Genomic DNA, 19,015 nt, shown 5'->3' with positions numbered 1-19,015 from the left:
AATTGTGTGATCTTCCATTTTTTTCACACAAGGAAGCCTGCCTCATAGTAAGAAAGCTCAGAAATGAAACGCACCACTGCACTTAACCTTGGCCTAAATAGGAGCACAAGAAGTCGGGTGCCATGTGATTTCCTTGGCCTGCCCCTGAGATTGGACCTGGGAAGCCGTCACTCCACTCAGCCTAAGTCCAGGCCTCTGCAAGGCTCACAGGTGGCAAATTCACTGCCTCCCCAGCCCGGGGAAGCCACCAAGGCTCAACCAGGCCCTTTGGCACTGATGCATGAAAGAGCAGACATGCCCTCAGCAGAAATTCTCATGAGTTACTTGTGCAGAAGCAGCTTCCAGCCCATTCCCTGGACTTTGGCCGTTGGATCATTCGGCTTCCTCATCTGGAAGCAGGCTTAATGAAATGGTCCGCCCCTTGGGGAAAGTTTGAGAATAATTAATGTAATTATTTAGAGTGCTTTGAACTCTGTGGGGTTAAGGTTTATCATGATGATCATCATCATTTAGATGGTAGATATAATTACTGAACCATATATTTTGCCCAGAAACCCTGTCTTTAAAAACCATTAGTAGTAATTTTACTAATTGGATGGCCCATCTGGGTGGGCACATAGCCAGGAGACTTTTGAAGTTATCCCAGGAGGCTCCTGGGATAGAGGCAGGCAGGCCCTGCACCCAGAATCTCTGAGTATCCCAATCTGTGTAGTTGGGACAAACACACGTCCTTGAGAATGCTTAGCTTCCGAATCAACAAATAGCACAGTGGCAGAGGCTGCAGAATCAAAGATGGGTCACTTCTCAAATAGCTCTTCCTAAGCTGACAAGAGCAGGGGATCAGCATTCTCAGGAAGCCCACTGTCTCCTCCCTGCATCATGGGGGCCTGCGTTTTACCTCTTCCCAGGTCACTACTGTCAGAAAGCCCACAGCCCTGCTCTGTGAAGGAGCAATTATCTACGGAATGCTAACTCTGTCCTAGGTGCTGTGGAGGATAAGAAGGAAAGCAGACCTCCTGCCTGCCTTCCGTAGAGTGCAATATGGCTGCGGTCACAGGGGTGAGCGAGAGGACCTGTGTGATGGGGAATGGCAGAGGCAGGAAGGGACTTGGAGGCAGGGCTGTGGTGTGGATTTGAGGGGATACTGAGGGCCGCTTCATTTCTCTTTAGGGCCTCAGAGGCTCCAAAGGCAGGAAAAATGACTTTTCCTGGAGGAGCCTGATTTTGCTGTCCCTGCTGTGCACAGGTCTATGCAGACACAGGTCTGCAGGTGCTGAATGTGACTAGCAAGAGAGCCTCCTGGGGAGAGAGCTGGGGGCTGCTGGGGAGGATTCAGGTGAGCAAGTCAAAGGTGGGTCTTTGATCCTCTGTTCGTAGTCATCCCCCTGAAGAATCCATCTTTAAAACCCCTTCAGCTGACTGCATGTTCTGCACCTGGGCTGACCTCACATTATAAAGTGGGTTCCACTCTGAGGTCTTGCGTAATGGCTCGCCGAGGTGTCTCCCATGCACCACAGTTACCTGTTCCCCGTTGGGCCTTTGTTTTTTAATTTTTGATTTGCCTCTTCTTGGTATTCTGTTGCTGTTTTAGCTCCCTATGCACTCCACGGTCTTTGGAGATCGAACATGGGTGCTTGTGTTTCATATCTCCTGAGAATCCGAAATGGGCAGCTTCAAATGGTAACACAGAGCTGCTGCTCGCATATCCTGTGAGGGAGGGTAGCGTGGCCCTGGCAGCACCGAGAGCCACCCTGAGGGGCCTAACGAATCCCAGCCCTTATTAATGAATCATATAAAAGCTCTGGGACAGTTGCTGCCTGGTGCAAAATTTACAGCTTACTTCCTGCAGTACCTTACTACCTCAGGAGACTATGATTCTCTGACTGCTTCTTCTTGTTATTGATCATGCACAAGTTTTTCAGGGATAATTCTTTCCCATTGATGTCTGACTTAGGAAAAACTGACATCTCTGCAGACAGCTGCTGAATAATTTGGTCCTAAGATGATGACCCAGAAGCCACGGACGGCACAGACCCATTAGGGAGATGGGGTTTTTCACGGCCAGGCTTTGAATGACTTGTTATCACCTCTGGCAGTGGGAGAAGAGTTTCCAGGTTTGAACCAGACAGGAATTCCTGGTCCCTCTGCATGGCAGGTCCCCACGCCCAGGGTTTTGCTGCTTCTGGGTCTCCCCCAGTGTGGTGGCCCCAAGTGTGGGGACACGCTCCAGCAGGGTTCAGTTTGTGACTGTCCGGCTGATCCGAGGGGGTTCCATGCAAAGCTTTCCACCTGTCTAGTTTATTATCCTGTTTGGATCTCCTTTAAATTAAGACAATCCCCGCCGGCATGGTGCCCGCATTGTTGCTGTGCTCTGTTTACTCCCAGCTCTCTTTAGGAAGGAAAAGGCTAGAAACTGCGTCCTAATGGCCCAATTAGTCCTAATGCTGCGTAGTGTTGACTGTTTAGTTACCACCATATTGTGTACAGAACTAATTGTGGTGAAAGCAAATGAATGGTCAGGAAACAAACAGGCTACTAGAAAATAATTACTTGGAGTGTTTCTCTTTAGTACCTGTGCAGCGGATTTCATTATAGTCAACAGCCTCTAAGCTGCTCGAAATAGTGGTATTTGTCATTTTCATAGAAACTTGATAATGACATTAATTTATCTTAATGGCCTGTTCTATTGTTATAAATAGTAAAATTAGCTTAAATTGTCTTGCTTTTGCTGGTTTGGGATGGCTGCAGAGGGCCCCGCAGCAGCCGACGAGTAGATAATTTGGTGTGCTTGACAGATTTCCAATAATTTGTTATGTGGAACATGAGTAATGCTAGTACCATTAATGTTCATTTTCCTCTAAATTCATTACTGCCCTTTTCCCTTTTATCTTTTTTAATGTCTGGCCCATTTTTCTATATTTCAAGTGGAGCCACAGAGCCTATTCATATTCCGCCGGCTATTAACATTCTGCACATAGCGAACATCCTGTAGAAAAACAAGTCTTTATGAAATGATGAGCCCGGTCGCTTCCATCCGAAAGAAAAGCAGGCAAAATGGGGGGCTTACCGGTATCAGGGCCTGGGTATAATTAAGTTAAATGTAATTTTAAAGAAATTTAAATGTTTTCATTTATGGCAAAGGTAAAACATACTCCAGGGAGAATCTAAGATTGTGCAAATGCACTAGGTACCTGTCCCTCCCGGTTCCTATGGCTCCCATTTCAATGTCCATTTTATCAAAGGTTATTATTCCATGTTCTCTACCAATTTGATTCTAATTAATCCCTAAAAACGTCATGATTGATTTCATTTCTGGAAGCAGATATGTTGCCATCGTATCTGGAACAAACTCGAGGGCTACTTCTCACCGGTAAAAACCTTAGAATTTAGCGTATTTGCTTCTAGTCGCAAATCTTTGTCTTTATCTGACCACGGGTGGGCTGAGATCACAGAACAGTCACTTCGGTCTTCCAGCATTGAGTACATGTCCCTGGTTTTCTTTCAGGTTATGGAATGAAGCCTGCTAAAAAATAAAAAAAAAACTGATTAGAGCATTTTATCATTTTAATAGTGTACATCTTTTGGTTCACAGACATGAGGAAATGTGCACAATATTTATTCCGGACAAGAGAATGACCATTGTGGGTTAAAGCCATTTTTTTCTTCCTTTTTTTATTTTTTGGTTGTTCATGTACCTCTATTTTTTTTTTTTATTTATATGCGGTGCTGAGAATCGAACCCAGTGCCTCACATGTGCTAGGCAAGTGCTCTGCCACTGAGCCACAACCCAGCCCCAAGCCAGTTTCTTTTTACAGTTTGGACAGTGATATTGAAAGGTCCGTGTTTGGAGTCACCAGTGTCACCACCAGCTCTAGTCCCACTCCCACCATAGCTTAAAATGCTCCTGGGGCTGGGAAGAGTAGAAATGCAAGCCTATTTGGTAAGAAATAAACAAGCGTTTTTTTAAAAAACTGCATTTTTTTTTTTAAAAAGTGAAATTCAAAAAGAAAGATTGACATTTTTATGGTGCTTTTTTGTCCTCAAAATAAGGAAGAAGCTCTCTCCTGGAATTGTGTAAACTCTTCTTATTATTGGGTGGTCCTGAGTGCTCAGGAAGGAAAAAGGACTATTTTTTTTTTTTTTTAGTAGACTCTATACACTCTGGTTAAACAAAAAGTCCTTGGATAAAGAGTTTCACACTAAAGTAGCAAATCAACATTTAAAAAACTTTTCCTTTTTATGAGACAAAATTATTTCTTACTCCCTCCATCCCAGATACAGATTATAAAAGCAGCCTGCTCAATAAAATCACCCAAATGTACTCCTGAGTGTATGCCCAGGCTCTTCAAAGCTCGGGGAGGGATAAGGATAATGTACTAATAAGGTAATGTATCAGAGGGGCAATTCATAAAATATTTATCTTAAAGCAGAAAATGTGTCTGTCTGCCTTGTTCATTTATAAAATAATAGTTTAGGAGAATTAGGTACCAGCAAAATCCCTTAGTCTATGTAGTTGGCTTCACCCAGAGTCCATTAGGCTAGGTTATGTATCTGCTAAGGAAGACGCAGCCTGTCAGGGGTGCATAATGGATCATGAAAGATAAATGGAATTAGGCAATTGAATAATTAGAGTGGTGCCCACCAGAGCAGCTCTAAGTAAAGGGCTTCAGGGATTTCCATTAGAAACCTCCATTTCCACGGCTAGAAATCCATCTGGGGAACTTCAGCTGGGGTCGAAAGTTAGTGCCAAGTGGGAAACTCTGGGGGAAGAATCTCCCCGAGGAGGCACCTCGGTACTCAAAGGCCAATATTGGGTGACTTAGGGATCATGGTACTGAGAGTGTTGAACCCCACCCTCCTGCCTCACCTAACAGTTTCTGCGCCAGGAGGAGTTCTGTCTGATCGACTCCTCTGTCCTCAAGCTTGGAGCACTCAGAGACGCCTTGGGGAAATGCAGTCCTGGGATTGGGCAATATACAACCTAGACACTCATGCTCAGCCACTCTTCAGGGGCCCCATCTCCAGCACAGCGCCAGGTGCATGGGGACTGATCAACCATATCTGATTAATAAACAAACCAATTATTGTGCCCTTTACTGAGTTCACTGAGAAACAAGAGGAGACAAGTTACAAGTGAAAGTAGCTTCAGGCTTGGCCAGCAAAACTGTGAGGAGAATAGGTACAGTTTTGTAGAAATGCATCCCATCTCTGGACCATTTTGAAACAACCCAGAGTGATTCCCTGACTCAGCAGTGACTATTGGGCAGCTCCAATGTGCCGGGCTATGCTAACTCCTGGGAAACAGATGGAAGCACAGGGCACTGCCTTGGGGAGCTTTGTGTGCACTGGGGGACATGGTGCTGGAATAGATGGCTTTCCAGTGTGCAGGAGCACTAGAAAGGAGCCCCTCGGTCCACCTGGAGGGTCAGGGAGGGTCAAGCTTGTTTGTGTGTAATAAAACCTGCAAACATTCAAGTGCCTATTTTCATTGCACAGGATGTAACTCTTATTCTGAAAACTACTGCTGGAAAAAAATGTTTGTTCTTTTATTTAAAAAAAAATTTAAAATTGTGACCACAAATACAGGAAAAACAAAAATCACCTGGCTCCTGATTAGCTGAGTCATGTTGGAGTCACTGGACATCTTTAGGCCTTAGTTTTCTCATATACTGGTAACAGCCAAGCGCCAGGGTGCTGGGGTTTGAGTGAGACACTATATATCAGAGAGCACGGTGGCCTCTACATGCACACATCTTAGTTATGGCCATTGCTATTTACTGCAAATTTCAACAAACCTGTGCGACTCATTCATTAACATAATAGTAGGCTCTTATATCTGAATTAGATCACATGAGCCCGATTTTGTACAGAAGGAAAGTGTGACTTTAGAGAGCCCAATAGTTTGCTCTGTCTCAAAGTCTGGTAACTGATAACATGGACAGACTCAAACTCAGCACAGGGACCCTTGGGCAGCAGATTTTGTTTGGCCTGCACCATGGGGAGGACCTGGCACAACAAGGCACACATTAGTGGCCTGTGCAGGGACACACAGGTCTGGGATATAGCAGAGAAGAGTCCCCACATGTGAACAGCAGCTGGGGTAAAGACTCACCAAGGAACAGATGCTCCTGGAAGATTCTCCTGGGAGTTGGTGTGAGGCAATTCATGGCTTCAAAGAGTAAGTCCTTCTCAAAGCTCACTGTGAGCACCAAATGGCCTCATCTCTGTCCAGATGTAACAGTCCCCATTGTCCATGGATTCAGTTACTCATAGTCAACCACAGTCTGAAAATATTAAATAGGAAACTCTACAAGTTACCCATAAGAATTAAATGACTCTTATTGCAGTATTTTTAAAAATTATTATTAGTTATTGCTGTTAACCTCTTATGTGCCTAATTTATACATTAAACTTTTTCATATGTATGTGTGTTGTGCACTGGAAAAAACATAACAAGTATCTGATTCAGTACTATATGTATTTCAGAGACCTACTGGGGATCCTGGAAGTTATCTATGCCAAATATCCATATTTGCCTTATGTATTAATCAAGGTTCTCCAAAGAATCAGAGTCAATAAATTATCTATGCTTATTAGGAGCTTGGTTAATAAATCTTTGTTGGCTAATAAATTAGGAGAATGGCTCCCCTTTCTGGAGATCACAGAGGCTGAAAAGTTCCTGATGGATGTCTGCAAACTGGAGAGCTGGGAAAAGCCAACGTCTCAGAGCCAGGGAGCCCAAGGTGCAGCCTCATGTCCAAGGCTGAAGGCCCGGGAGCCCACTGAAGCCACAGGTGCAAGTCCTAGAATTCAATGGCTGAAGAGCATAGGGTTCAAGGGCAGCAGCAGGAGAAACATGCCCTGCTCCAGAAAGAAGAAGTAAGCATTTCCCCCTTTTCCACTTCTTGTTCCATCTCAGGTGATCACACCCAGACCCCAGCAGATGGGCTGGTGTCCAACCATATTAAGGGCGGTTCTTACTCGGTTCACTGACCTGCTCACCATTCTTCTCTCAAAACGCTCTCACAGATCACCCAGAAGCAACCTGTACAGTTCTCCAGGCAGCCCTCCATCCAGTCAAGATGACCCTTGAAATTTACCATCACATTTTATTAACATTTTATGCCCAGCGCATCCTGTAAAGGACTCGACACCTTCTTCAGGTCCTGCTCACTGAGGAGGCTCACTGTGTCCCATCATCTCCGTCTTTGCTTCCCCTCACCCTCTCCATCCTTCTCTGTGTGCTGCTTCTGTCTCTCCTGCAGCCTCCAAGTTCTTGTATCTCAATCACTTCTGACTTCTCTACCTCCCACTGTCTCTTTTCCCCCGTTGCATCAACTTTAAGATACTCTCAGTCCACCCAATCCTAAAAGATAATTTACTTAAAAACGATCATTCGAATATTGGTCCTTTAGCTTCTGTCTTAACTTTGTTATCTCCCAAGACTGTGCAAGGCCAGGGCTCATTCCACCCCACAGACAGGTGACCCTTCCTGGAGCACTTCATTGCTGATGGCAGTTGGGATCCACTTTAAATATGGTTGCTAATGGCTTCCAGGTGCAATGTCTCCATTCTGTCTTCTGCAGATAGGCTGAGGCTGTGCCGGTGCCTCCTCCTTGATGCTCCCTTCTCCTGGGCATCCCTACAGCACCCCTGGCTTCTCTTCCATGTGTCCATCTGCACCTTTATTGATTTTTCCTTCTGCTCCAGCCCTGAAAATATGGCATCCCCAGAACTCTGTCCTATGACCCCAATATCACATCCTTGTCACTGACAGCCTCACCAACAGCTGTCTGCATGCTAACGACTTCCAGGACCATGACATACTAGGACATGGGAGCATCATCCAGGTGGAGATACAGAACATTTCCACCACCCTAAACATTCCCTGGGTGTCTCACCCGAGGACATCACCCTCCAATGGGAACTTACAGTTTTGATCCTTTAAAACCTTCCATTGCTTTGCCTGTTCCTGAACATCATACAAATGGGATCACACAGGATGAGCTTGTTGGTGTCTGACTTCTCACAGTCAACTGAACATCTGGGAAATTCATTTGTCTTGTGTATCACTGATTCCCTTTATGGCTGAGTAGAAATCCATTGTATGAATCTCTCACAATCCATCTATCCGTTCTTCTGTTGATGGACGTTTGGGTTGTTTCTAGCTTTTTTGGATAGTGTGAATAAAGATGTCCCATACACTCTTGGTTATTATAAATTAAAATGCTATCAATAGCTTGCATGTGTCTTTTGAGAAACATACATACTCATTTCCCTCGTGTATTTGCTTTAGTGTAGAATTTCTGGGTCATATTGTATATGCATGTGTAGCTTCGATGGGTAACACCAGAGTTTTTCAAAGTAGTTGAATAAATTTACACCCCCACAAACCACCTCTGAGAGTTCCAGTTGCTCCCTCTGTTCTCACCAACACTTGGTACCGTCAGTCTTTTAATTTCAGTCATTTGGTGATTGAACTGGGCCTTTTCACAATCTTTCATCTAATTTCAAACTTCTCTATAGCAAAATTTTTGTTTTTATACTGGTATTTTACAAATCACTTGCCAAGCCCCAGGCACCATGGGGTGCACCTGTGGTCCCAGCTACTGGGGAGGCTGAGGCAGGAGGGAGGGTACTTGAGTTCAGGAATTTAAGGCTAGCCTGGGTAACATGGCAAGACCTCATCACAAAAAGTAAATAAGTTAAAAACAATTCGCTGTCACTGATAATTTCTACTTCTTACATTTGAGATAGACGTTTAAATAATTTTCTTTCTTTCTTTTCTCTTTTTTAGTAGGGTTTTTGAAGTATAACTGCTTAAACAGTTATACTCACTGTCACAGGGGGTTGAGGCTGGGCCTAGCTGAGACTGCTTTGGGGAATCTGCCACCTAATTTGCTGGTGTCTTCCAGAAAATTTATACAAGCTCTTGGTAACTCAGTTTCTTCATCTATAAAGTTGAGATAATAATAGAACATGCCTCACTGAGTTCTTGTTAGGATTAGATAAATTATGATACTTAGAATAACTCCAGCACAGAGTTAGTATCATTAAATACCAGCTGTTCTTGTCATCCAGTTTCTCCAAAGACATTTAATGAAAATGATTTCTTTTCTGCTGTCTTCTTCTTCCTAGTTAGTCTTGGTAATAGCTGTCATAAAATTTAGGTATAAATTTTCAAGAAATTTGGCATATTTATTTAGGCATATATCAAGAATCTATGCCTTATTTTATGGGTTAAATTTTCTGTTCTCAAGTCAATATCACATAGTTCTGTTGATTGTCATTTAATAATATATTTTATTTACTATTTATTATCTGGGAAGTCAAGTTCTTTGATTCTGTCTATGTTCCTTTCCTGAGTGCAATGTTCTTATCTATTGTTTTTCCAGGAGGATTTTAAGTATACAGTTCCTGTGGGAATTTTAACGAGTTTTTGAAGTATTTGCATAATTAACTGCAGGAGATCTTGGATCTTTGCCATCTCAAAAATTCCTATCTTGAAACAAAACCCAACTTTTAACACTTCTTTTATTTCTCCAACAAGAATGGTACCATTTTCTTTCAAAAGATCTTGAAACTAACACACCAGGTTAATTTCCAAATGTGTTGTTTAAAACTTTGTGAACAATATTTCCTCATTCGCTATGTTTTCTGTTTATCCCTTGGATATTAAAAAGGGATTGTATTTGTGGCCTTATGCCTTGGCACATCCGTTTTGGGAACCCACTGATTATCTTCCATAGTTTTCTGTATGATGAGACAGATAGCAAATTACAGCAGGAAGAACATGGCCTTTGGAGCAGATGGGTTGGGCTGTAAATAAACAATGAGCTCTGTGAGATTGTCAGTAAGTTCTTATCTTATCTGAGTCTCCGGGTCCTCCCAGTGAGGGGGGCAGTAATAATAGCTAGGGAGGGTTTGTGCTGGAATTGCAGGATTTCTTTCTTTAAAATCATATGAGCTGCTGAACATATACTCAAAAGAACTGAAAGCAGGATTGTAAAGAGGTATTTGAACACCCAGAGTCATTACAGCATTATTTTCAGTAGCCAAGTGGCTATCAACAAATAAATGAATGGACAAATAAAATGTGGTACATAGATACATACAATGGAAGATTATTCAGCCTTAAAAAAGGATGGAAAATCTGACATGCTAAATCATGGAAGAAACTTGAGAACATGACGCTAAGGGAAGCAAGCCAGTCACAAGGGAGAAAATATTATCATTCCACTCACATGAGTGTGCTATTCAGCTTCCTGTCACTAAAACAAGTACCAGAGATAACTAAATTATAAAGAGAAGAGGTTTATTGTGGCTCACAGTTTCAGAGTTTCCAGTCAATGATTCCAGTTGGCTCCATTGATTTCAGGCCTATGGGAGGAGCATGAGGCAGAGCAAAGTCACTCACCTGATGGACAGGAAGTGAAAGAGAAGAGGAGGCTGGGGTCCCATAATCCCCTTCAAGGGCACAGCCAGAGTCACCTGGGCCCCACCTCCCAATAGCCCCATACTGGAGACCAAGTCTTTATTACATGAGCTCTTGAGGATATTTAAGTTTCAAAATAGCAATGAGGTATGTAGAGTACTGAATTCACAGAAATAGAAAGTAGAAAGGTGGTTGTGAGGGGCTGGGAGAAGAGGAAGGGGAGAGTTATTTCCAGTGAGTATAGATTTCCAGTTTTAAAGAGTCCTGGAGATTCAGAGTGATGATGTTTGAATAGCATTGTAATGCCTCTGAACTGTACAGTCAACACAGTCCTCGAGGTAAATTTTATATGTATTTTATCAGTTTTAAAAATAATTTTTTTGAGGGAAAGGGAGGGGGCTTGGGGTTATAAATGATAGTGGAACATGATGATCACGTTTATCCAAAGTACATGTATGAAGACACAAATTGGTGTGAATATACTTTGTATACAACCAGAGATATGAAAAATTGTGCTCTATATGTGTAATAAGAATTGTAATGCATTCTGCTGTCATATATAAATAAAAATTAGAAAAAAGAAAAAATATTCACAAATGCATTATGCTTTGATCATTTCTTTAGAATTCATTCTTGTGAAGATCCTCATGTACAGGTAAATTTAATAAAACTTTTATACTGTTCTCTGGTTAAAAAGTAATAATAATTCTTTTGAAAAATCACATAAGCTGGAGTTGTACATATATGAATATACCACAGTGAGTTCCACTTTAAGTCTATCTATAAAACTCCAACTTAAAAAAACACAATAAATAAATAGAAGGGAGACCATAGAATAGAGGAATGGGGAGAGGAGGGGAGGGAAAGAGGGAGCGCTGGGGAGTGAAATGGAGCGAACTATTTTCCATGCATGCGTGATGTCAAAATGGACCCCACTGTCATGTATGACCATAATGCACTAATGAAAACATTTTTAAAAAGTTAAAAAAATGAAAGAAATGGTCAATTTTTAAAATATGGAGAATTTTCTGAAGCTTTAAAAAAGTTTTATTCATCTTCCACCAATTGATGTCTGTTCCGCTCGTCTGAAAGATTTTTATAATTTTGAAAATTCCACTAATTGGCTGAAGACTAATCTTTCCAATAAGAAATTTACATTTTTCGGGGACTGGGGCTGTGGCTCAGCGGTAGAGCGCATGCCTAACACATGTGGGGCCGCTGGGTTCGATTGATCGTCAGCACCACATAAAAATAAAATAAAGGTGTTTTGTCCAACTACATCTAAAACAGAATATTTAGAAAAAGAAAAGAAATTTATGATTTTAGGAAATAGTTCCTGGGCGGGGCTGTAGCTCTGTGATGGTGTTTGCTTAGCACACTCCAGGACCTGGGTTTGCTTCCCAGCACTGCAAAGTACCCCAGTAAAACACAATTTCTGGGTGTGCTTTGTAGATTTCAGGTGGATAATTTTTAAAACGGTAAGTTCATTTATATATGTGTATGCCTAACAGGGTCAATAAAATGTCCAAAAAAAACGCAAAGAAGCTGGAGTTTGCATTCTGGAAACAGAACTTTGGAGGTGGAAGTGAGCAGTAAAATAAAACATGCTAGGCATTAAAAATAGTGCTCAAAGCCATTAACCAATGCTTAATCATACACATTTTATCTCTCCTAATATGGATAAAGGGAATCATATTTGTTTCTTCTTCAGCTAGCAAGTCAGAGGAAGGTTATTCCTTGACAGTCTACTCTGGGGAAGGGAAATGAAAACAAGAGAGAAAGGAGAATGCAAAGCTGATACATAGAATAATCTTGCTTTTAACATTAGTAACAATAACATTAATGTTGTAATGTTAATATCACAAATATTACAAAAGTCAACATTAACAAAATTAGCAGGTTGTATTGTCTTTGTGCTAAATATTTTTAATCATTAATTTACCTAATATTTTTAACAACCCATGAGGTAGAATTATTTCAATTTTTCCAGCAAAAAATTCAGGTTTATGGAAAAGACAGAGAGAGAGTCAGCATTGTATTTTGTTATTCCTGGAAATAAGCTCATTTATTCTGCAGAGCGCATGGGATTGGTATTTCTGAATGAGTTCTTAAAGCTTTCCAGTCAGAGAGAAGAGAATGGGTTATTTTCTCCAGAGCCAGTTTGACAGATCTTACGAAATAGGGCTGACAGGCCACCTTGGGTTCCTGAAGCAATCACTATGGGCATGGGAAGCAGTGTAATAAAACTGGCCCCATGAGACAGAGACGCTAAGCCAAATAAACATCTTTGTCTTATTCCTTATTTTAAGGGAGAGTCTGGCCATTAAAACAATAGATTTTTTTAAAAAGAAAATGTTTTATTTAACCTTGTACTCAGGGTTTTATGCAGAACAGTGACAAAAGAAAAATAAACCAAAGAAATATGTGCTGGAAAGGAAAAATTAAATCTGTCTTTTATGACAGATGATAATGTCATTCACATCAAAAATACAAGACATATTATTTAAAATTATCTGTAGAAATATTAATATTAATATAAGCTTTGTAAGATGTCTATGCATAAGATTAATATGCAAAAAATCAAATCAAAAAGGAAACTAGAATATACTGTGAGATGAATAAAAACACAACATATCAATATTTACAGACCACAACTAATGAAGGCTAAGCATGGAATTTATAGTTTTTAAAAATCTATGTCAAATAATGACCTAACCTTCTACCTTAAGAAACTGAAAAATAAAAAGCAAATTAAATTAAAAACAAGTGGTTGGGGATGTGGCTCAAGCGGTAGCACGCTCGCCTGGCATGTTCGTGGTGCTGGGTTCGATCCTCAGCACCACATACAAATAAAGATGTTGTGTCCGCTGAAAACTAAAAAATAAATATTAAAAAAACTCTCTCTTTAAAAAAAATTAATTAATTAAAAACAAGGAGAGTAATAATAAAGATTAGAATGGATATAAATGAAATAGACAAGAAAAACAATACAGAAAATCAATGAAACCAAAAGTTATTTCTGCATAAAATCATCAAAATTGACAAAACTTTGTCTACCAAGAAAAAGAGAGAACTTAAATCACTGAAATCAAGATTGAGGGGCTGTTACTATAGACCTTATCAAAATAAAAAGGATTATAAGAGAATGCTGTGAACAATTGGATATCAAAAAACTAGATAGATGACCTAGAAGAAATAAGAATAAATTTTTAGAAAGGTACTAGTTAATGAAGTAGACCCAGAAGAAGTAGAATATTTGAACAGGCAAAAAATAAGTAAAGCGATTAAACTAACAATAATATTTTTTAAAAATGTTCCCACTAAAAGAAGCCTAGGACCAGATGGCTTCACTGGAAAATTCCATTAATTATTTTAAAAAGAATTAACACTAATCCTTCATAAATTCTTCCAATTATAGGAGAGAATTTTCCGAACTCATTCTATGAATCTAATATTACTCTCATATCGAAACCAGACAAAGACATCACAGAAAAGATAACTAACCACAAACCAATATTTCTGATGATTGCTGAGGCACAGGTCCTTAACAAAATGCTAGCAACTTCAATTCAGTAACATATAGAAAGGATTTAGTCTACCACTGCCTGGTGGGATTTATCCCAGGAATACAAGGTTGTTTCAACCTACATAATACATTATGTTAATAGAATAAAAGATAGAAACATATGATATCTGAGTAGATGTAGAAAGAGCATTTTAAAAAACCCAACATCTCTTCATGATCTAGGAAGGAAACAATCAATCTGATGAAATGCATGTTTGAGAAGCTCACAGGCAACATAACATTTAATGGTGAAAAATCTTTACCACAAGCACCTCAGATAGAGCATTAATCTCCAGGATATATAAAAAACCCCAAACACACACACACACACACACACACAAAAATCCAAATAGCCCAATCAAAAAATGGGCTAGGGAACTGAACAGATACTTTACAGAAGAAGAAATACAATCGATCAACAAATATATTAGAAAATGTTCAACATCTCTAGCAATTAGAGAAATGTAAATCAAAACTATTCTAAGATTTCATCTCACTCCAGTCAGAATGGCAATTATCAAGAATCTAAGCAACAATAAATGTTGGTGAGGATGTGGGGAAAAGGGTACACTCATACATTGTTGGCAGAACTACAAATTGGTACAACCACTCAGGAAAGCAGTGTGAAGATTCTTTAGAAAACTTGGGATGGAACCACCATTTGACCCAACTATCCTCAGTTTATACCCAAAGGACTTAAAATCAGCATACTACAGTGACACAGTCACATCAATGTTTATAGCAGCTCAATTTACAATAGACAAACTATGGAACCAACTTAGATGTCCTTCAACAAATGAATGGATAAAGAAACTGTGGTATATATACACAATAGAATGTCACTCAACCTTAAAGAAGAATGAAATTATGGCCTTTGCCAGTAAATGGATGAAATAAGCAATCCCAAGAAACCAAAGGCTAAATGTTTTCACTAATACATGTTTGCTAATCCACAATAAGTGTGGGGGGGGTCCTAGGGAAGAATAGAGGTACTTTAAATTAGGCAGAGGGGAGTGAAGGAAGGGGAGTGGGCATAGGAGTGGGCATAGGAGTGGGCATAGAATGAACTGTACATTAATACCCCATGTGCATATGTGACTACACAAGCAGTGTGATCCTAAACTATGTACAACCAGAAGAATGAGAAGTTATACTCCATTTATGTATGATGTGTCAGAACATTCTACTGTCATGTAAACTAATTAGAACAAATAAAAAAATATTTAAAAAATGAAAGTTTCCCCCATGGATTGGCAACAACACAGGACATCTACTACCACCACTTTTATTTGAACAGATAAATCTTTGGCTAGAGATTCTAGCCAAAGCAATAAGAGAAGAAAATTGAGAAAGAAAAAGATTGGAAAGGAAGAAATAAAATTATCTCTATTTGAGGATAATATAATTATGTGTATAAGATTATTATGTAAAAATCATTGTATTTCTATATATAATAATGAACAATCTGAAAATGAAGTAAAGAAAATTCAATTTACAATGGCACCAAAAAGAAGAAAGTTTTAAGAATCAGTTTAGGGTGCTGGGGCTGTAGCTTAGTGATAGAGTGCTTGCTAGCACATGTGAAACTTTGGGTTCAATCCATAGCACTGCATGAAAATAAATAAGTAAGTAAAATAAAGGCATGCTGTCCATCTACAACTACAAAATAATTTTAAAAAAAAGAATCAGTTTAACCAGGGAAGGATAATAATTGCTTACTAGAAATTACAGGATATCATTGAAAGAGAGAACATGAAGATAAATGGAAAGAAAACAGAGTTTATGGGTTGAAAGTTTTAAAATTGTTAAGATGGCATTACTTTCCAAATTGATCTATAGATTCAATGTATTCCCTATCAAAATCCCAAGAGTCTCCCTCCCCGGAATACACAGTCCACAGAAACACAAGGGATCCAGAAGAGTAAAGCAATCTTGAGAAGGATGAAGTTGAACAATGCACACTTCCTCATTTCAAACTTTACTATGAAGCTAGCATAATAATGATTGTTTATTTCTGGCATAGTATAGATATATATCCATGGCCTAGAACTGAGAGTTCAGAAATAAACACAAACATCTATGGAGACTTTCAAGTCAAACTAAGACATGCACATTTATTACTACAGGGAAAAAGTGAAACTGGATCTTTTCCTGATACTATGCACAATAATTGATCCTGAAAAAGGAAAGACTTAAATGTGCCATGCAAAACTTAAATATAAAAGGGCCATAACAGCATAGGTATAAGGAAGATTTTTTTTTTCAGTGCTGAGGATTGGCCCCAGGGCCCCTGGTGTAATGGCTCTGGCATTGAGCTACACTGTCCACCCAGGAAGAAATTCTTAAATAAATTTCCCAGAGCACTGATTCACAATGAGAAGTTTGGTAAATGCAGCTACATTAAAATGAAAAACTCCATTCATCTAAAGATAACAACATAAAGGGAATTAAGACAATTCACACTAAATCCACAGTGGTTTCCTGAATCAGGTCATGAAACAGAAAAAGGACATGACCAAAGAAACTGGTGAAATCTGAAGTCTAGAGTTTAGTTGATAGTAATGTATGTCAATGTTGGTTTCTTAGCTTTGAAAAATGTCCCATGATAATTTAAAATATTAACATTCATGGAAACTAGGTAAATAGTACATGATAATTTTTTGTACTGTCTTTGAAATTCTTCCCTAAATTTAACATTACTCCCAAATAAAAAGTTTATTAGCAGTTTGGGAGTTGATTCTTGTAATATGTGTAACAAATAAAGGATTAATTTTAAAGAACTACTAAAAATCAATAAGAGAAATTCATACCACCCAATGATAAAATGGGCAACAGTTGTGGATAGATATATTTCAGAGGAGAAGTAAATGGCTAATAAAGTTAACAGTGAATCAAAAAGTGTCTCAGAAAAGCCAACATATAATATACATGTAATCTCATTAGGAAGCAAATAATGTAAATTAATACCTCAATGGTATCCCATCTCCCTCAATTCTCTTATATACTATTTGCTGATGGAATGTAAAATGTACAGATATTCAGGAACAATTGGGAGTCCCAGTAATTCCTAGTATGTGCTTTAGAGTTGCTCTTGCTTGTGCCAAGAAGCATCTGGAAGAATATTCATAGTAGGACTTCTCATAATATACAAAAACGAGAAACAACCAAATGGTCATCAAAGGAGAATGGACAAGTACATCATATTGTGATCGCACAATGGGAATGTTATATAGCAGTGAAAATGATGACCATCAGCAATATCCAGAAATAAGAATAAATCTTAGAAACAATACTGAATCAAAACAATCTCAGAAGAGCCAACATATAGTATGTTGGCTTCCTAATGTTTTAGGAAGGTCAAAACCAGGCAAAATTCAACTTCGTATTACAAAACTGTAATTTTTAAAATCAAGGGGATAATAAACAGAAAATTTAGGATGGTGGTTATCCTAGATTGGAGGTGAGGTAAAGGAAAGGGTCAAGAGGGGGACATTCAATGTGTTTCAGTGATCTTAGAGACATTCCTGTTCTCAGGGTGTTGGGTTCCTGGAGTTCATGGTATTCCTAGGCCTTAAGCTATCATGTGTAGATGTTAAATGTGACATTTTAAAAATTTAAAGGTAGTTTTTAAGAAGCAAGCAATGGGCAGTTTAAGATATATATATATATATATATATATATATATATATATTTTTTTTTTTTTTAATTCATGATGAAAGGGTTTTCTTTTTGAAATCTTTTTGAGTCTTCAAGAGACAATGGGAGCATTCACATGGTTTCGCAGCTGTGGTTTATACCAGGAATCTTGAATTGAGAGCTGATATTCCTCCATTTATCTAGAGGGCATGGTGGGAGGATGAAGGTGAAATGCTGCTCAATGACTCCTCACCAGGAGTGGGGAGTGCGGGACCCACTGGTGCTCAGGGGATGTGACTGGGAGGGCCTGGGAGGAACCCAGCTCTGCCCACACAGAGCTTACCGCATCACAGAGGACATTGCAATACTAGGAAAAGGCGGTAAAAATGGTCTTTTCAGGACCCAATCACATCACCCCGTGTCCTTTTTTGTTTACCGTGTGTTTTAGTCAGCTTTTCGTGGCTGTGCCCAAAATACCTGACAAGAACAACTTCCAGGAGAGAAAGTTTATCTGGGGCTCACGGTTTCCACTCCATTGCTCTGGGCCCAAGGTGAACCACATCATGGGGGAGGGGCCAGGAGAGGGAAGTAGAGGAAATAGAGAAAGAGGGTAGGGGGAAGCACCCCCCAACCCTCCCAGGTGTGCTCCCAGCACCCGCCTCCTCCTCAGCCACGCCCCCTCGCCTACAGGTAGCACCTGACTGGTGCAGACAGGATAGACTGCTTAGGTGACAGCTCTCACAATCATTTCACCTCTGAATATTCCTGTTTAACAGAAGTGTTTGGGGGACACCTCAGGTCCTTCAAGGACTTTCCCTGGGCCCTGGGGTCAAGCTCAGCCAGATGGTATACAAGGACCTCTCTTATCTGGTCTTGGGCCTTCTTCAGCCACAGGGTGTGCTGAGTCACTGTCCCTCACCTCTCTAGGCAATGTCCCCAGTCACTCCTCTCTACTCTTCACTATTCCATAATCAGCTCCCTCTCTCTAGAATGTCTCCCCCACCATCTGCTCCAACCTTGGCTAAGTCCTACTTGAACCTGTCCTACCTCCTTCTCATAGAAGTATCCTGTGAACCATTGACTGGTATAAATCCCTGGCTGCACACATCTGTAGCTCTGGGTACCCCTGTCAGCTCCAGGGTTGCTCACCATGGTGTCCTCACAGGGCATAGCAGGAGCTTGGTCAATGTGGACAGATTTATCCACAGATGTCTTAAGAATTCTGTGCAAACTCCAAAGGAGGGAGAGATCACATGTACTTGGAGTGAAGAGATGGCCACTTGAGGGGGAGGAACCCAGGCCACATCGTGACTGCAAGAGCTGTTCATTACTGACGAGCTGGCCTGCATTGGACATTGTCCTAAGGGCTCAGTTCGGTG

Source organism: Marmota flaviventris, chromosome 4 (assembly GCF_047511675.1).
Source record: "Marmota flaviventris isolate mMarFla1 chromosome 4, mMarFla1.hap1, whole genome shotgun sequence".
NCBI lineage: Eukaryota > Metazoa > Chordata > Mammalia > Rodentia > Sciuridae > Marmota > Marmota flaviventris.
Note: the sequence above shows the minus strand (reverse complement) of the source record.